At 46.6% G+C, this 6,136-nt stretch overlaps 1 pseudogene; it reads right to left on the minus strand.

Annotated features, from left to right (window-relative positions):
* LOC112550420 overlaps positions 1 to 1,504 on the minus strand; it is a 22,373-nt pseudogene extending 20,869 nt beyond the window's left edge.
* Between the last annotated feature and the right edge of the window lie 4,632 nt (positions 1,505 to 6,136).

Raw genomic sequence — 6,136 nt, forward strand, 5'->3', positions numbered from 1 at the left:
TAGTAGGGTCCAATTGTTTGTAGAAATAGGCCACGGCCCTCTTCCAGCTACCTAAGTGCTGAGTCAGCACCCCTGACGCAACCCCCTGGCGTTCATGAACGTAAAGTTGAAATGGTTCACTGAGATCTGGCAGGCCCAGGGCCGGTGCCATCATGAGGGCCTGTTTAATGGTGTCGAAGCTCTTTCGGCATTCTGCTGTCCATTGTAACTCTCCCTTGCTGCCAGTGGTAGTCTCATAAAGGGCTTTGGCTATTAGTCCAAAGTTGAGGATCCAGATTCAGCAAAATCCTGCCATTCCCAGGAAACCTCTCAGCTGCCTCTTAGTTCTTGGGACTGCCATTCGGCAGATGGCCTCTCTTCTCTCTGGGCCCAATGCTCTCTGGCCTTGTGAGATGTCAAATCCCAGGTACCGTACCTTCTCTGGCTCTATCTGGGCCTTCTTCCGGGATACCCAGTACCCCACCTGTCCCAGGAAGTTCAGCAAACTCACGGTCAACCAACGGCACTCTTCCTGTGTGGCTGCTGCAATTAACAAATCGTCAACGTACTGCAACAGGGTTCCTGACGATCCTTTGTCCCACTTCTGGATGTCAGCACTCAAGGCCGTGCTAAAGATGGTGGGGCTGTTTTTGAAACCTTGGGGCAAAACTGTCCAGCACAATTGTGTTTTCCTTCTAGTATTCGGGTCTTCTCATTAGAATGCAAAAATTTCTTGGCTGCCTTTTTCAAGCGAGATGCAAAAGAAGGAGTCCTTCAGGTCCAGGACCGTAAACCACCTGTCTTTCACAGACAACGTAGCCAGCAAGGTATAAGGGTTCAGCACCACCGGGTGGAGGGTCACTGTTGTCGCGTTTACAGCCCTAAGGTCTTGCACGAAATGATACTTGTCACTATGGGGCTTTTTGACAGGTAAAATAGGGGTATTAAAGGATGATTGGCACTCCCGGAGCAAGCCATGCTCAAGGAATCGCTTTATGAGTGGTTCCAGACCTTTCCAAGCTTCCAATTTTAACCGGTATTGTGGCACCCTGGGTGGTTTAACCCCTGATTTCAAGTCAACTTTGACGGGGGTGGCCAGTTTCGCCCTCCCTGGCTTCTCTCCCACCCATACCCAGGGTACTACGGCGTCTTCTACTTCGGGGGGGATTTTCCCTTCCTCCCCTACCTTTTGTAGGAGACACATCTGGACCTTCCAGGTCTCCTCTGTTGGTATTTTCATAGTGATTTTCTCATCTGAAAAGGTTAGTTGGGCTTGCAATTTGCACAGCAAATCTCTTCCAAACAAGGGTAGGGGGCACTCGGGCATATACAGGAACTGGTGATATACTTTCTTTCCTCCTAATTTACACTCCATGGGGGGCACAAAAGGACGATGGGTCCGTTGACCTGTTGCTCCCACTATGGGTATCTTGGTTTTTGACAGGGGTACTTTAAAGTTCGTTACAACTGAATGAGTGGCTCCACTGTCCACCAAAAAATCAATGAGCTCTCCCCTCACTTGCATTCTAACCAGGGGCTCATCAGGGGAGACAGGAATTACTTCGAAGTTTGCCCCCGGTCCCTGTCACTCTTGGTCAGAATCTTCTAACATCATCACTCTCTCTTCTTCATCGCATTTCTTCTCCCCCCTTTTGGGGCACTCATTCTTCCAGTGCCCGTTCTCGCCCCCCCTTCCTCTACATCCTCTATTTCCTCTCCCTCTTGCTCTCCCCCTCTGTTCTACAATTGCTGCCGCCAACAGCGATGCTTGTGTCTTCATTCTTTTGTCTTCCTTTTTTTCTTTAACCTGATCTCGGTTCGAGTATACCCTATAAGCAATCTCAATTATTTGGCTGGTACCCATTTCAGCAGCCCCTTCAGCCTTCTGTAACTTTTTCCTGATATCTCGGGCAGACTGCCCTATAAACAGCGTGTTAAACATTTTGGCATTTTCCCCCGACTCCAGATCTAAATCCGTCCACTGTTTGGCCGCCGTGCATAACCTCCCATAGAAACTGGACGGGTCCTCCTCCGGACCCTGCCGCACCTCATACAATTTAGACAAATTTTTCTGCTTAGGGATGGCTTCCCGAAGGGCGGCCAACGTAAGTTCCTGATACATTTCTAGACTGTGCAATCCTTCCCGGGTGTTGGGGTCCCAACTCGGGTTTGCCTTGGGGCAAAGTTCATCCACGCCATTCAGGTGGCGCTGTTGAGCCACCACGCGCGCCTTTTCTAAGACCAACCTCTTCTCTTCCGGAGTTAAGAGGGCAGCCACTAAAGCTTGGATGTCCAGCCAGTTCAGCTGGTGGGTAAGGAAAATGGTGGTAAACAACTGCAACATCGCCTCAGGGTTCTGGCGGTATGGGCCTGTTGACTCTTTCCAGTTGATCAAGTCAGCCATGCTGAATGGCACATGAACAAAAACCGGTCTACCCTCGGGGCCCACCTCCTGATGCAAGGGAGCCTGAATTGCTGGTTTGGTCAATCGTAAGCGGCCTGCCACTGGGCTAAACGTCTCACTGCCCATAGTCCTTCCTACCGCCAAATCGCTGCCGCTCGTATCCGCGGAACCCGGGGAAGGCACCCCAGGACTGCTGGGGGTAGTGGTGGACGATGAGCTAGGCGAGCTGGTCGGGGGCCCATGACTGGTAATTACAGGTGCCGTGGAAGTCCCCTGTGGTGACGCATGGGGCACAGGATATGGCGGGGGGGCCGCAGGAGCAACCAGCAATTGCGTGTCCTCCTCCTTCAGCTCCTCCGGACATGCAGTCTCAACTCTCCTTAAAGCCATTACCCCACTCCCCCCGGATATCCCACAGGACCTCTGAGTAGTCCTATCTCCATACAAAGACATATACGCATCTACATAAAGCATTTCATCCCATTTTCCTTGGCGCTTACAAAACAATTGCAATTGCAAAACAGTGTTATAATCTAAAGACCCATTTTCTGGCCAGGCCACACCATCCTCGAGTTTGTACTGTGGCCACCATTTATTGCAATACTGAATCATTCTCTTTTTCATCATTGGGTCACCTCCAAACTTTGACCAATTTTTCAAAATGCATCCCAAGGGACTGCAGGGCAGAATCTTGGACTGGTTACTCCCCATCTATTAAACAATGGACGGCGACCGCCGCTCAGCCTCAGAACCAAACTGACTAAAGGGAGTTCACGGGACTACTACCCGATCTCACTCTCCTAGGGTGTCTACGCAGTCGGAACTTTTAAAGCCGCCTTCCTTACCCAACCTATCTGTAAATCAAAAGAGACACTCACCAGACGCTTGAGACCTCCCTCGTCCCGTCGGATTAAGTCGGTCTTCCGAGCGTTGCGCCGTTGTGCCCCTCCACGGCTCCGTCAAACAACCAGGAGACAGTCAGACCTCTGACAAAAAGGGCCGGTGGTGCCTGGTCCTCGCGCCGTCCACAGCCATTGCCGGAGCTGAGGAGGTGGACCGGGCAAGGTGGTTAATGTGGTCCCTTCGTGGTCGCCAAATTGTTGTCTCCAAAAGACGGTGAGTTCGTGCCCGGTGTGCTTTTGCCAATAAACACACAGGGGTGGAGGATCCAACTTAATCTTTATTATTCCAAGTCTGCACAGAAAGGGGTACTTGGTGATCATTTGCAAAGCAAGCACTGCCCAACCTAGTGGGCGTCAGCCTTATATAGTTTTCTCTCACCCTACACGCTGTGCAGTTACTATTGGTTGCTTCTCTTAGCCCATGCACACATCACCTTAGCCACAGAACATGCCCGTAGTTGCCTACGTGGCAGAACAAGCCCGTACTTGCCTATGTGACATCTTATCTCAGCAAGCAATCTTTTCTTATCTTACATACACCACACCCCTCCCAGGGCCAGCAAACTGCTTTATGCATTTAGCTAGATAGAAATAGAAAAAAGCGTACATCTTAGAAAAAGCATACATCACCAGCAGTTGTATTTCTTCAAAGTCAAAGGAGCAGCACTACTATTTATAGGCTGAGGATCTGTTCTACTAAGTCCAGCTCCTTCTGTTCTTTTGTATTCAAAATCTGTAGAAACATGTAGGAGAAAATGCTCTCTGGTTCTTCTGGTAAGATATGCCTGCTTTAGTTAAAACCTATTTTTTTCCTAGACTTTTGAAAACTAATCACTTTCTGAATCTTGTAAGTTGTTTAGTTTGAAAATGAAGGTTATTGGTCATTTTTTTGTTGTCAAAGGCTTCTGAAGAGAAAATCATGCAAATGTCCAAACAACTGGGCCTACATGATAATAAGCAGCTGGCATAGATCCTGGTCAAACAGTAGAATTGCAAGGTTCCCAAAACCGGTCTAATGCAGTAACATTTCTATTCAGGCAGCACTGAGGTTTTAATGTGTCATTATAATCTATCTGATTCCTGCTAATTGTTCCTCATTCCCTCTATCTCTCAATCCCTCATCTCCTTTGTAGTAATCTTGACAGTTTACTAATCAAGTTATCCTTTCTTCTTTAATTTTGCTGTCTGTTAGCTACTCCTGGTCTTTTGTTACTGTTTCACAGACTGTTTTTAGCTCTTCTCAAAGTGCTAGATCTGCCTATGGAGTTAAGTCTTTACTAGCAGCTACAGTATCAGTTTATCATAACTGCTGACAATTTGGCTGTGAAAAGGTTAAAACTGTAAGGTTTCCCTGAGCAGGAAAGGAAGGAGGTGTAAGTGAGCTGAAGATGAGGTGCTGTCCCTGTTTTATGCAGACATTACCCTGGACAAATATCCCCATACCTCCTATTTTACCTTCTCAATAACCAGCTACGTGTATTTATTGGGGTGGGGGGGGCATGTGATATGTGAATAAATTTAGTACTTATGCCCCTGCCAGATTTTAAGTTGATTCTTCAAACTGCCAAGACACTGCAGTTGTTTAAAAATAAATTGCTCTTCTCATTTTTATGAAGAAAAAGGAGACTTGTTTCTCTCAAACCCTTTTATGCTCAGATTTCAAATTCCCAAGCAACGGAAAAGGAGCCCTTTAGAATGGAAGCATGATTCCACAAGAGAAAAATGCTTTAAAATACAGACATTGCTAAACATCCTGGATATATTCAAACCTTTAAGAATATCAAATAGAACTCCAGGGTTGGTCAAAGATAGGTAGCATCCCAAAGCGCTGAGAATGTCTGTCAGGAAACTGCTGGAGCAGTGGATCATCTAGTCTCAACATCTGCCTAGCACAAGCCACAGAACCTCATGCAGTAATTTCTGTTAGAGCTATAGAATCTCTTTTAGAAAAAAAAAAATCAATATTGATTTAAAGCCTTTAAACAATGAGAAATCTACCCTTGCTAGGTAATACAGAGCAAGAGAAATTGTCCATAGTTCTTGTGTTTATATTGTTAAAAAATAAAAGCTGGTTTAAAGCTATAGCAAGGTAGGACACAATCTATGGAGTCCCATTTTTGTATTGGATTCTAAGATTATGTTTACAGATGCTTTAGCCCTGCCTTCTAGCCATGAGAGAGAGAAAGAGAGGCTTGTGGGTATTCTAGGGTACTTCAAAATTACAAAATGGTAGTTTTCAGTGTTTTCATAAAACTACTGTTTTTCAGCAGTGTCACATTACCCTAGTGATTTTAAACTTGGTTTGAGGCTTATCTGCCATCTCTGTCCAGTAGGGCTGTGTAAAACAGCACCGTTCCATTTTGACTTCCATTTTGATGTTTCAATGGGACAGTGTTTCATTTCAGAACCACTGTTCTATTTTGTTTTGTTGAAACTGTTTTGCCGTTTCGATGCTGTTTTGCTGTTTCACCCATAGGTTATAATGGAGAGGCACAAAACTGCCTATAACTTTGGCATTTCTTACCAGATTTGGATGAGACTTACAGGAAGAGTAGCCCCTTCTAGGTCCATGAAGCCTACACATTTTCAAGGAGATAGGTGCAGTGGTTTCTGGGAAACTACACCTCAAATCTTGAAAGCGTAACTTGTGTCACATGTATGTGTTAAGGTGCAGCAGGGTGAAAACTGCAGGGATGGTAGCCCCTGCTGAGGCCACAAAGTCTGCCAAGTGTCAAGGAGATACATGCAGGGGTTTCTGGGAAACTGCACTTCAAGCTGCTGCCTAGCAAAACTCGTGACATGGGTGACAATGTGTGTGTGTTAAGGCACACCCTCATTGGCACTGGGGCCT

Source organism: Alligator sinensis, unplaced genomic scaffold (assembly GCF_000455745.1).
Source record: "Alligator sinensis unplaced genomic scaffold, ASM45574v1 scaffold1012_1, whole genome shotgun sequence".
Classification (NCBI taxonomy): domain Eukaryota; kingdom Metazoa; phylum Chordata; order Crocodylia; family Alligatoridae; genus Alligator; species Alligator sinensis.